Below are 13,503 nucleotides of genomic sequence, written 5' to 3'. Positions count from 1 at the left end.
AGTGCCTGTGTCCTTTCTCTCCCTCTCTGTCTGTGGCCAGTGAATGGTGCCCAGGTATGCACAGGTGTGGGCGAGGGCCTCCTGATTGACAGGGGGATAAGAGGCTTGCTCATTCCATGCCGCTTGCGCTCCCTTGCTCCCGGCTTTTGGCCTCTGATTTCCGTGTGAATCTATGAACGTATGAGCGAGAAAATGCAAATGTATGAACAAAAAATGTCAAACTAGTTTGAAAGAATGGTAACACTTTTTGGTAAGGGTATAATTGTCATGAATTCATGCATGAATTAATTCATGATTTATGCATTACTTCATTCCTTTATATCTTATGAATCATCAGGAATTTACATGAGTTCATAGTCTCTCATTAATGACCTCATGCCTGAACAACACATCAACTAAAACATTAGGTACGGTGGGTCCATCATTATGATTTCTTAAGCATGATCATCATGATTACATGTATGTCAGGTTAATTACTCATGAGTTCATCATGTTTGTGGCCCCTCAACTAAAGTGTGAACAATGGCATGTGTTTAGAGAACTGCACAAGTTGTGTTCAAATCAGAATTTGAGTAGTGATGACTACATTTTTGGCAGAAAAAGAAATCATCATGATCATTCTTAATAAATCATAAATCATAATGATGTGCTCACCATACTTAATGCTTTAGTTGATGTGTTGTTCATGTATGAGGTCATAAATGACAGAATTTGAACTCATGTAAATTCCTGATGATTCATGAGATATTAAGGAAGGAATCAATACGTAAATCATGAATTAATTCATGCATGAATTCATGATAATTCATGTACCCTTACCGTAAAGTGTTACCGAAAGAGTATACATGGGATGAAATTGTGGTGTTGTATGTGTTATGTGTGTCTATGTGTATGTATATGTTATGTATGTATATATATGTATGTATATGTATGTATATGTGTGTGAAAGTCTGAGTGTGTGTGTATGTGTTTTTTTAAATGTATGTGAGATTCATTCCCATTCTCTTATCAACCCTCAGGGTGAAAAATCATCCCATAGTTATTGGAAGGATTTTCATATGTGCAAAGTCCCTCTAAGACCCAGTCCTCACGCTGCATAATGGCCTCCTAATCTCCCTCCCTGTCTCATCCAGATGTGTGGGTCTCTCCTAATCCCCCTCCCTGTTTTATCCAGATGTGTGGGTCTCTCCTAATCCCCCTCCCTGTCTCATCCAGATGTGTGGGTCTCTCCTAATCCCCCTTCCTGTCTTATCCAGATGTGTGGGTCTCTCCTAATCTCCCTCCCTGTCTCATCCAGATGTGTGGGTCTCTCCTAATCCCCCTCCCTGTCTTATCCAGATGTATGGGTCTCAGGTGGGATGACAGGCCTGGCCCTTCGCCCCCAGGACTCAGAGGTGTCACAAGTGCTGGGGCACATGCCACAGGGCCATCTGCTGCCTCTCATGAGTGGTTAATAACCTAGCTAACCATGGCATCTCCATGATGTCATTAGCCCTCGCTTAGCACTCCACACGCCACCTGGATCCTTTTCAAAACAGCCACTTTAATGAAATGGGTGAACCAGAGAATATGTATGAGTTTTTTTGTAAATGTATTTTGGACCAACAAGGGACATATGGGTCTTATCATGTGTTTTGCATAATTCTATTTTTATTAACTCTAAAACATTCAGAAATTGTGTTGCCCAGATATCCACTAAAGTTATGGTTATGGTTATGGTTATGGGATTTGGCAGACACTTTTGTCCAAAGTGACATACAAATAATACAATAGTTAAGTTGAACAGTAAACAATTTATAAAGTTGGTAAGACTACATTATGGAGAATAGCAATAAGAAACAACAATGTCAATTCAATCAATAGCCTAATGAAAATAAACAAATACTATAATATACAAACCATGCATAAGAAACGCTTAATAAACTAAGTGTAAAAAGTTAGCATGCAAACAGCTAGCGCTGTGCAGAGAGGCACTTGCTAACATAATGGTGCACTCAAGAACATTGAAATCCTCCACATAGCGAATTGTGACAGATGAGAGCACAAAGCCGAGACAGGCCAGCATGCATTCCTCATCATTCATCTCGTTCCGTGTTGGCTCTTGTCTTTCTGCTCTCCTCTATCTCTCGCTGGTCTCCCCATCACTCTCCTCCTTCTCTTATTCCACCCCTCCTTTTTTCACTCTCTCATTCAACCAGTCTCTGTCCTCTCTGTCTTCTCTGGGTGAGCAGTAAGAGCCGTACAGCCTTTCTTCAGCTGAACAGTATATGAGAGGCCAGTGAGCAGGAAATGATGTGATGAGCGCCTCTGTCACTCGAGTGGCTACAGTGGTGGGCAGTCCGTTAGAGAGTCATTCTACGGTCACCATGCTCCAGCTTCTCCCTTCCACCAGTCCTTCACTGCTTCAGAGGGGAAGAGGACAATATTTTCCTGTAATGGAGGTTGTCAACCAAACAAGTGTGAAAATTCAGTCATCTGTTCCAAAAGGCCTTAGAGCAGTATGAGACATGACACCCAGAATGCATCTCAGGCACTCCCCTAGCGTAGCACCTTGTATGTTAATTAGTCTTGATCTAACTTGAACCCATGTATGCATGAATGAATGTCAGCATGATGTTCGATCTGAATATATGTAACTATATTTAACCATATAGTTACAACCATAAATAATAGAATATAATCAAAATTGAAAATTGAATTGAAGAATTTAAACTTCTACAGCACATGTGTACCATCATTGTGTCCCCACTACTTTTATTTCTTTATTTATTTAGTCATGATGTGGGGAGCAAATCAGTGATGATATGAGTCACCCTGTGGAGGACTGAGCTGGGTTCAGATTCAATGCAATTTTCTATTCTGTCAGAGGGAGAAAATCTTGACTCACTCCGGATGCCTTCCCTTTCATCAGCCCACTGTAGTGCAGTTGAGGGATGACCTTGAGACGCACACTCATTCTGCCTCTCTCTCTCTTTCTCTCTCTCATCATCAGTCTATCACTTGCATGCATTTAATCTCACTCAGACACACACACACACACACACACACACACACACACACACACACACACACACACACATGCACACACTCTCTCTCTGTCTCTCTCTCACTCTCTCTCTCACACACACCCACATACACCCACACAAACGCACACACACACACACACACACACACACGCACACACGCACACACAGACTCATGTATTTTTCCTTTTCTAGCCTCCTTTTTCCCACACTTTTTTTTTTTCAATATCTCTGCCAATTTCATTTGGAGTTTGGAGTTCATCTCTGCCTAATGGCAGCTATAGTAACTTCATTGTGGAGCTGGCTAGGATGGCTGGAGCCCCAGAGCCTGAGGGGAGTCGGGGCTCATTGCAGCAGGATGCCACCATCTCGCCACACCCGCTTGCCCCTCAGCCATCACCATGACACCAGTGTGCTGCAGACGTCGGCAGCACCATCCGTGTGCCCTAAGGCTAATGTGGGGAAGCACTTCTCAATGGCCGTGGCTAATGATGCTAAATGAGTGGGCGAGACCAAATGGAGATGTGCCTGCTTGCTTCATTTCTGAGCTGGGTGACATGATGAATGTGGCCAGTAGTGTTTATTTGCAGTGTATAAATCATAGTATCCCATAATTCATTTAAATAGCCACATTAACCACATTTGCACAGAAATAACTCACTTTATTTAGAAATATATTATATGCAAATTAAATTATATAATGTCATAAAAGCACACAAACGTGTCTTTCCAATGGCATTAATCATCTTGGGCTCAGTTTCCCACCATTTATGTTCATTTTCATGATAAATTATAAATTGTTCAGACTCTGGACTCTGGACTATGCCTATCTGGATGAGACATACTGTATCTGCCTGGATAAAAATGATGAATGGGAATGAACATCACTTTGAACATCATTCGTGTAGTAGGCCTAAGTCAAAAATGCATATCCTCAACCGCCATAATATTTACTGTTAAAAAGTTTAAAAAGACCATACTAAAATTAATCAAACAAATCTATCAACAACTTTTAGGTCCCTTGTAACACTGTAGACAACAGCATTTTCTGTCACCATTTTGGCTGTAAAACAAATTCCTCAAGAATTCATAGCTTGCACTTGCCCTATTATGGGAGCTCCTGATTGACACCAATCAGAGAGGAGGGGCACAAAGAAGATGGATGGAGGAAGTCTATGAAAAGCTGAATCATTCATCGGATCTGGATTGGCTACTGTCACTATGGCTGGAGAACAACTAAAACTGTTTTACTAAAATGTTAAGATCGAATGAGCTATGATTTCAAACTGATCTGTCATGACTCCAATAAGCAAGTATCTTTATACCTAGTACTTATGTTACTATATATTTCCTGGTGGGCTAGTGTACCATTTGGGCTGACATAATCTGAATTTTATTGTATTTTAATAAGGAAACTATTTGTAAAAAATATGATTGTCTGTCTGATTAAATGGATAAGCTAATGCAGGCAAAACAAGAAATATAGAACTCCTTTTTCAAAAGAACTCGGCAACAGTCCCAGTCCCTTTAAATGGCCAATATTGGAGAAACTCCTAAATAATGGTTTATCAATCCTAACTTTAGTGGTAAGTGGTACAACTGGAATACTAGAGGTGGGCATGTATTTGTACCGAACCATAATGGTATGGACATTCAGGTTTGGTGCAGACAGTCATATTGAGAATACACAGTATAAAAATGTATACAACTTAGGGGAAAAGATGGATGAACATAATGCGGAACCAAATTTGGAGGTTTTAGTTGATTTTTCCCCACTGTAATGAATGTGTTCTGAACTGTGATGTCCAAATCATGGTGTGAATTGAACAGTGACTTCTGTGTACTGTTCCACCCCGATGGAATACAGATGCAGAATTAATGAAAAGATACTGTCACAACCACAAGAGAATATTTATGCAATATTCTGTGAGTATAGCCTGACGAGCCAGACCCACATTAAAATGTAGGGTCTGGGCACTCACCGTTCGCAGTGCTCAGTCCGAGGGGCGGGATAATCGGTTGTCTTTCAAATTCCCTCTGCACGCAATAGGACAGCTATGAGTCCCATGCGTTTCCCACCAGCGGAGCTAGTTGGGTAGTTCAAACCTTTGCCAACTTACTGTAATTAAAGCTTAACTCATGTCACACTGTTCGCCAACAGCAACATTATCTTATTTGTTTTCAAGTATCAGGGAATTCAAGCCAAACCGTTGCAACACTGCCATCAATCATTATGTTAAGCCCGCCTAACGACTCTATACACAATTTGATTGGCCTGATAGAAGTTTAATTTTTCAAGCTCACAAGCCAACGAAGAGTTGCTAGACTAGCCCTGGCATTTTCTGACTTTTCTGAGACTTTATTCAGAAGCCATCCAGCAGGACATTAGACCCTTACAGCATGTAGTACCATACAGACACAGTGAGAGAGGACAAAGGTGCATAAGACTACATCTGAGAGAGGAAGAGAGTGAGTGATCAGCTACACCACAGAGAAGTCAATCGAGTCAATCCCAACCTGAGGTTGTGCAGTGACTTTAAAGCAGCCATAACTCTTTGCAGAACAAGGTCCCTGGCTATGGTCATGCATGGCAAGCTGCTGGGCATGTTCCAGCTACCCTGGTGCCCCATTAGCAGTCCCTTCCTGAATCAATTAGGCCACCAGGTCCTCACATCCACTTCTCCTGTGCAGTGGTGGCAGAACTCACTGCTGCAGCCTGTGAAACAGGGCCATACTGGGATTGGGAAGGGGAGCGGGGTATCTTTGTGCACCAGTAGCTGACAGTGAGTTCTGCAGGGGGAGATCACTCAGCCGGCCAACATCCCCTGCTGGACCAAAGTGCCTGTCAGTAAGTAACTGAGACTTTGACCTGCACCTCAACACCAAAGCACTCCCAGTTTTTACTTTAGTTCTTAAAAGCAGCCAGAAAACCATTGGCCGGTGGGTTTGGAGTTTTTCCATGACAACTATGGTTTAGTGCCAAATATTTATTTATTTTCTTCTTCTTTTCTTGCTCTCAGCTGTGTTGGTCTCCACAGCTGTCTCCAGCGGAGCCATTAGCCTGATGAAGGCTAATGAAGAGGATATTTAGAGAGCTCTACGGGACACGGCCTGGTGAATCTGTGGAGAAATTGGGATGGGGGTAACTTGTGTTGTGGTTTTCTTGTGCAGCAGAGGAGGTGTGTGTGTCTCATTTTTGTAATTACATGTCCAAGAACCATAGAGTGCACATCCTTAACTGCACAACTGATGGACTAATAAATGCATATTGCTTGCTCATGTCAATTGATGGTTCAGAATCGGTAATGAGGGTCGAGTGCTTCATTAAAACTGTGCTTACCATTTGAGGCATGAAGACAAAAGCACTCAGATTAAATTAACTGTGAGAGATAAATCTACAGAACCTAATGAAATTGTCATCTCTGTCTGATGCACAAAGGCTTTGCTTGAGGCCCAGTGGATAGATGGCACTTGTAAATAACACTGACTCACATTTTATTGGGAAAAATAATGACGTGCTTCTGTTTGGTTCAAGGATATCAAGCTGAGCAAATTCGGCCCCCTATCCCTAGGAAACACCAGAGCATTGTTATGATTTATTTACGGTATGTCAGGTACTAATACCAGTTTGCTTGTTAACACAAAGTCAGACATACAATTTTCTGTGTGTTGGGTTTGCCTTGGTTCATCAATCAAAACCATCAAAAGGAACAATGACGGAATTACATGCATGCATAGAAGCCTGAGAAGGTTAGCCTGGTACTGCCAATGGAGGAGTTACGTTATATACAGTATACAAAGAGAAGGCAGAAATGGAGCTGGAGCCACATTTTAGGTTGGGAGGAAGGAATGTATTTATAAAAGGAAAACTGCCACCCATATGGAAGGCATAATATGACTGCTCCTGCAGTTGTTTTGGGCAGAATGGGCTGAGTAAATTGAATGATAGATACAAACGTTATCAAGGCAGAACTCCTTTTTTCTTTCTGAGAAACTGCATTTTGTCACATACTCTAAGGTAAACAACATCCACACTCAGACACTTGAAAGGGTCTAGGATCTGTGTTCAACAGGGATCAACGTGACAACAAGACAAACACTGAAATCATGTTTACGGTCATTCTGCCAGTGTTGTCAAAGACAAACAAATCTTGAAGTCCCCTGACAGATATTCACTAGCTCCTAATTGATTAGCTGCTTCTCTTAGACAGCCATGGGAGAGCTGAATTAAATAGAGGCTGTGCTTTCTTAACCAACAGAGACACTCTGTCAGTGAAAGGTTATTGGCTGTTTTCCCAGTGTTTAACTGCTTGGAGAATCTGACTGAGAACACCAGAACTGAAAGTATAAGGATGCACATATTCACACTTGCAGAGTTGGAAGCAAAATCAGATTAGAGGCGTGATGATCAGGTCAGAGGGGTCAGATTCTGCTTTTACAGCACATGAGAAGTGTAAATAAAATACATCATTCAAAGCCTCATTCACAGGAGACAAGGCCCTTATAACAAAACCACTTTCCAATGACAAAACCACTTTCCGGACCCCTGGGAAATATATTTTACCCCATGCAATAACGGAGGTGTCATACGCATTAACTGGAACGGATTAATTGTAAAGCTTTTACATAGTATGTATTTTTCAAGAATAAAGTAAGCTCCTGTGTGAAGTGAAATTACCAACCCAAAATGAATGGAAGATGCATTTGGAAGCTTGATTTTATATTGTGTGTGTGTGTGTTTGTGTGTATGTGTGTGTGTGTGTGTGTGTGTGTGTGTGTGTGTGTGTGTGTGTGTGTGTGTGTAAGTGTGTGAGTGTGTGTGTGTGTATGTGTGTGAGTGTGTGTGTGTGTGTGTCACGACCACTTGGCTCAAAATAGAGATGACATAAGGAGAGACCCGATTTAAAGCAATAATAATTTTTTAAAGGAATATTCCGTGTCCATGAGTGTGTGTCTGAATGTGAGTGTGCGTGTGTGTGTGTGTGCATGTGCTTGAGTGTGTGTGTGTGTGTGTGTGTGATTAATATGAGGAGGATGGGGCTCATTAGTATTCTGAACCAATGCAGGCAGTATACTGGCCAGTGGCTGTTTGCTTGTCATGTAAGTACAAATAAATTCCCTGTTCTGCAAGACAGATATTTCAAAATCTAGTCAAGTCCTGAAAAATGTGAACATTTTCATGTTGTCTGTTGAAGGCCTGTGTGTTGCTTCTTAAGGAGCTTGCAAAGATATGACTTTGCTATTGAGTTACTGTTAGGTGACGGGGATATGTTGACATAAGACTCGTTCATTTATGTCATTATATCATTATGTCATTTATATCGACATATAGTCCTTCATTTTCCATTTTTCAGCTACTCTGTTGATGCTGTTCTTTCCCCATGTATCATGGTGCTACAATGATTTACTGTTTGGTCATGTTGATGCCATGGCTGGCATTACGTGCCAGCATCATAATCAATGTCTTAGCCACAAAAAGTATGGGTGCCCTTGTGCCAATTTGTATAGACAAGCGTGTTTTATAATACGGTTCTTGCAGATTTACATAATTGCCTCGGCAAAGTGGCATCTAAAATCTAAGGGCACAATTATCCCTTGCTTTCTACATTTCATTATGCAAAATGCATTAAAATGCATTAAGGTATTTGAACAAAAGTGGTTTTGTTTTGAAAACACATACTAATGTGTGAATGTTGTTTTATCTGCTATCCAGTAAGAATGTATACAGATTCACAATGTTTAGATTATGCTAATCAAATGCAGTATGTGCTTTGTGCTTATTAAGAAATAGAGGAGATAGTAGCTTGAGCTCCAAGCCCATGTGATTTGCCACATGAATCTCAATGTTCAGCTCTGGTGTGGTGAGTGTCAGGAGGCACGTCTCTGACGTGTGGATAAATTTGATTTAACATCGTCACGGTGAACTGCTGCACAGGGTGAAATTCCACCTGAAACCAGATCACTAAATCACCCCAATGCACTTTTACAAGCAGGCAACGTACGTGTGGTAAGCTCACTTGGTTAGATGCCATCAATAAAGCTATGGATTCAATAAACGGGCATAGTAGAATTAAATAAAAACAGGGACCACTTACATAAATAAATGAACTATGAAATGTCAAATCCTCCTGAAGACCACTGGTCTGCTACATATAATTCTGAACACCAATCGTTTGTCATGCATGTCAATGGTATAACGCTCACAACCCATTTAATTAACTGAATGAAAAAGACCTTCACACCACAACACTTGTTTACAACCACCACATTTGCTAATATATAGCCTCGTGGTACAGTATGTTTCTTGCAAGTTGAGTTACTTACTAACAAAGTGTATTGCACTTTTGTATGATGGTAACACGTCTTGATGTTAAAGTATCGAGCAGAAACCATATTTGCTGTATCCAAATACAATGTAACACAGAACAGACTCTGACTACTTTTACCACTATGGAGGCCTCTGCATTGGCATGCCTTTTGCCCTAGAAAACCCCTGGTGCTGAGATGAAGGAACACATTTTGTCTCTAAAAAGCAACAAACTGGGACCCTGCTGTGGTGAAGGCGCGACCCCAAACATGAGTCAGTGAGATTCCAGTGCAGTCACATTAAACTGGTACAATTTTACACACAGAGAAAGCTTACACATATTTGTATTGTACATTTGTACTCTCCCTGACCATGAAAGCTGTGAGTGAGTGGGCAGATGGTGGTTTGGGGACGATCTTGTGGAGATTTGCTGTCCTTTTGCTCTTCCTCCCATCTTAGTTTGTACGTGGGAGGCGAGTGACCTCACAGATCCCTGTCTTCCAATGAGATGCAGCTGCTGGTTTTTTTCTAGGAAGACAATTCCGCTCAGGATTACCTCGGAGGCCACCAAGCAGCTGTGTCTCTGGCCCCATTTCAATAGTCTTCAATAACCTCTGCCACATTGGCTCATTGTTCTCTCAGGTGAGCGCTGGGCACAGACAAGCCAAAGGTGAAATCGATGTAGCACAGGTCTCTGGCTGAAAAAAGAAATACACAAACGGGTTCAGGCAATCACAGAGTGTTTCACCTGCGCACCTGTCTTCTCTCCACAATCCATAGTACACTCCTGTTCCCTGCTGACAGTAACTGAATAGCAAGATGGAGGTCAAGCTATACAGTCTGATTGAATGCAGAATTCATGCTGTTTGGCCTGCCATAATCAGCACAACATATTCTCCAGTTCCTTGAATAAAAACATGGTAGCCAATCATTTCAGTAACCTGAAAATTGTGTGTTATTAAACCACAGCAAAACCTAAAAGCAAGAGCCCTTAAAGTAATACAATGTAACAATTCCCCTTTTCATCAATTTTCAATGTAGTATCCATGAGGTACTCAATTCATATAAAACGGACAAAAAGGGGTCATGCTCCTGTGACAACAATGGCAACAAGTCAGCTCCATTTCCCTTACTGCAAGTCATAGCATCAACAGGAGTTTGAAGGTAAAAGAACTACACAAAGAACAAAATACTGCTACTACCACTCCTACAGAATACACTTTAATTAACACATTAGTGTATTATTGGAGGGGAATCTAATGAACTTAAACTGTCTATATCGCTATAGTTGCTTAACATGCTTAAATTTCCCAGTATAACATCAAACATGAGCAAACACATGAAACTAAGTCTTCCACTTTCCCAGTATTGCAGGTCATGGTGAATTTGTCTCAGCAAACCCCCACATGCTGTGGAGGCAAGACTTTTATAATGGGAATCAGATGCTTTCCCCCAGCTTTGGACACTGGGGTGTGAAAGCAGAGGGCTTCCATCTCTACTTTAGCCAGCCAATAGATCAGCCTCTATTCACTCGGCTGAAAAGATCAATTCTGTGTCTGCCTTCCAAACACCTTCACCAAAATGTCTGTAGCACTCTGCTGCCCAGCAGGTTGTATATTTCAGGCACAGTAGTGGATGAAAAGCCATGCTTATAGATTATGGCTGCCTCACAGCGGACATGAATTCATTTTCTCCCATCCTCTCTTCATGCAATGTAGACCTCCCTCTTGCTCCTTTTTGTATTGAAAGAAAATCATCAATGCTGTGTTTTACAACATTTTGACAACATAATCCCCATCGTAAAGGGGTCAGATTCTACTTTTATAGCACATGTAATGTGTAAATAAAATAAATCATTCAAAGCCTCATTCACAGGAGACAAGGCCCCTATAACAAAACCACTGCTTCTCGGCCCCTGGGAAAGATATTTTACTACACACAATAAAGGAGGTGTGATATGCATTAACTGGAACTGATTCATTGTGAAGCTTTTGTATGGCATGTGTTTTCCAAGAACAAAGTAAGCTCATGTGCAAAGAGAAACATGACAAAAATCAGAAAATGAGAAATGAGAAATCCTCTCTGCTGTGTCCTTTGTGCTGCCCACCACACTGCATATTCTTGTGACAGAAGACCCTCTGTTATGTAAGAGATGATTTCACTACTCTCCCATCATCTCAACCATTCTGTGGTTTTCTTTTCCCATTCAAAAGCATATAGGCCAGAAAATAGCCAAGATAGTGTCTCAGAGCCATGCCAAAATAGCTCTGCTGATCCAAGCAGGGACTGATGTCAGTTTCTTTTTTTCCAGATAGATCTGACAAGCTGTGTGGCTCTGCACAGAGTAAACACTTCTTACATGTGTCAAAGAGCACCTACATATGTATGATAATGTGGAAAACAAAACCCCCAAATGACTTCCACAGAATGTTGTGTTATTGAGCCAACACCATTCCTGTAAGCAATCCGTTCAACTTTATGCTGCTTCAAATCTCGGCATTCCTGTCAATAAAAAGACATGTTGTATTCACCATTAAACAATAGCAATTAGTAAAAAGCCAAACGATCAATGATGGCAATGGATACAAGATAGAAGCACAACATGTAGGCTGATGCAATCCGATGATACAAAATTAATTAGACACTATATCTGCAAGATTCAATTATAAAAATTAATGGCCTTTTATCAGAAATAGCTTGATCTAATTCTAGCTCAACTTATTCGCCGCAATGAATCCCCATATTTGTTTATTAATTGAATGTAAAGAAATGTATTATTTTATACAGCCGGAAAAAAATATATAGTTCTTATCTTAAAACAATTTCAAGAAGAGACGCTGTGATAAAGATATCATTTAATAAAAGGAATAAAACAAAAAGGTAATTTGATTAAAAAGCATTATGTTTTTGTGTTTGCATGATTGTTTTCCTGGATTTCCATATACAATTGTTCTGAGTATAAACTGAGGTTAACCACTATTCTCTCTCTCTTTCTCTCTCTCTCTCTCTCTCTCTCTCTCTCTCTCCCTCTCTCATAGCAGTGAACTTCTCAGCTGTGGGTGCTACAGTCCAAGTGAAGGTGTAGTTCATTTTAATGTTGTGATGTTAACTCAACATACATCTTAGTCATTGGGAATGTTTGCACTAATCTATCATTAGGAGAGAGTCTCCCACTAGATTGCATCTCCAGGGCCGCAAAATCATTAAATGAGGAGTTATGGGAGCGCGGTGCAGGGAGGAGGGAAAGAAATGACCACTTATGTAGGCTACTTTAGCATGCACAACAGGATCAAGCTCTCCTACAACAAAAATGTTGATTCTTTGTTTCTTCCCATTGTTTTCCCATGTTTTTCTAATTGATGCAATAATATTTACTGAAATTGACAGTTAATAAATCCATGCCTGCAATTAGATTTCTTTCTCAAGTCTCCAGGGCTCACAAGTCATTAGAAATAAAAATTCAAGAGATTCCTTGAGGGTATTTCAGTTTATAGAAAGAGTGTGGAACCCACATAAATTATGGAAATGGGAAAAAAGAAGACAGAAGAAGAAGCAAACATGTACGTACGCATGACAAGACTGGGCACTTCAACAACGCATTTGGAATAAAGATGTTGGAGAGGTTACAAAAGTCATTATTCTCTGACTCTGGTTATCTTTAGGGATCTCAATGCATTGGGGGAAATACCTGGCAACACTTTCAGTTTCTTTCAGAAACCATGTCCCACCATATCTTCTGACATAAATTTCACTTTTGTGACTGGCTGAAACATGTGAAAATAGGTCCTCACATGGTGTTGGACTTCTCCAGGATAACATCTGAGAAGAATATCTAACCTAAGCTAAAATCTTACGAGCAGATTATGTAATTGAAGCATATGCGGCAACAATTAAATTCAACTATAACCAGTAGAACTGACAGACGTGATAGCAGTGCACACATTCAAAACTATTAGACCCATCCTCTATTTTTACACTCAGCGAACAAAAAGCTTCAGTTGCCCAGCCCAGCTGTTACACCATAAATATGACACGAGGGTCAAGGGTAGGTAAACTGTTTCCGTCTAACTAATCAAAATTTCTGCTGTAATGGTACTGTCATGGACTACGACAATGTCTTTGCTGCTTTGCTGCTGTCATGAACTTCTACAAGAAATGTGATAGTTTAAACCA

This window comes from Alosa alosa, chromosome 15, assembly GCF_017589495.1.
Source record: "Alosa alosa isolate M-15738 ecotype Scorff River chromosome 15, AALO_Geno_1.1, whole genome shotgun sequence".
NCBI lineage: Eukaryota > Metazoa > Chordata > Actinopteri > Clupeiformes > Clupeidae > Alosa > Alosa alosa.
This window is presented reverse-complemented; position numbering follows the sequence as displayed.